Source organism: Scyliorhinus canicula, chromosome 20 (genome assembly GCF_902713615.1).
Source record: "Scyliorhinus canicula chromosome 20, sScyCan1.1, whole genome shotgun sequence".
NCBI classification, from domain to species: domain Eukaryota; kingdom Metazoa; phylum Chordata; class Chondrichthyes; order Carcharhiniformes; family Scyliorhinidae; genus Scyliorhinus; species Scyliorhinus canicula.
In genome coordinates, this window is record NC_052165.1 from 85,457,567 (window position 1) to 85,458,265 (window position 699).

The following is a 699-nucleotide window of genomic DNA, read 5'->3' on the forward strand; positions in this document are numbered from 1 at the left end:
GCCCCCCCACTGACCTTCCCCCCCGCTCCGAAGCTGACCCCCCCCGCCCTGTCCCCGCCACTGACCCCCCCGCCCCCCCACTGACCTTCCCCCCGCCCTGACCCCGCCACTGACCTTCCCCCCGCTCTGACCCCCCCACTGACCTTCATCCCGCCCTGACCTTCCCCCCCGCTCCAACACTGACCCCCCCCCGCCCTGACCCCGCTACTGACCTTCCCCCCCGCTCCGAAGCTGACCCCCCCACTGACCCCCCCGCCCCCCCACTGACCTTCCCCCCGCCCTGACCCCGCCACTGACCTTCCCCCCGCTCTGACCCCCCCACTGACCTTCATCCCGCCCTGACCTTCCCCCCCGCTCCAACACTGACCCCCCCCGCCCTGACCCCGCCACTGACCTTCCCCCCGCTCCGACACTGACCCCCCCACTGACCTTCCCACCGCTGACCCCCCCGCCACTGACTTTCCCCCGCTCTGACGCTGACCCCCCTGCTCTGACCCCCCCCACTGACCCCCCCGCCCTGACCCCGCCACTGACCTTCCCCCCGCTCCAACACTGACCCCCTGCCCTGACCCCGCCACTGACCTTCCCCCCGCTCCAACACTGACCCCCCCCCTGGACCCCGCCACTGACCTTCCCCGCGCTCTGACCCCCCCACTGACCTTCATCCCACCCTGACCTTCCCCCGCTCCAACACTGACC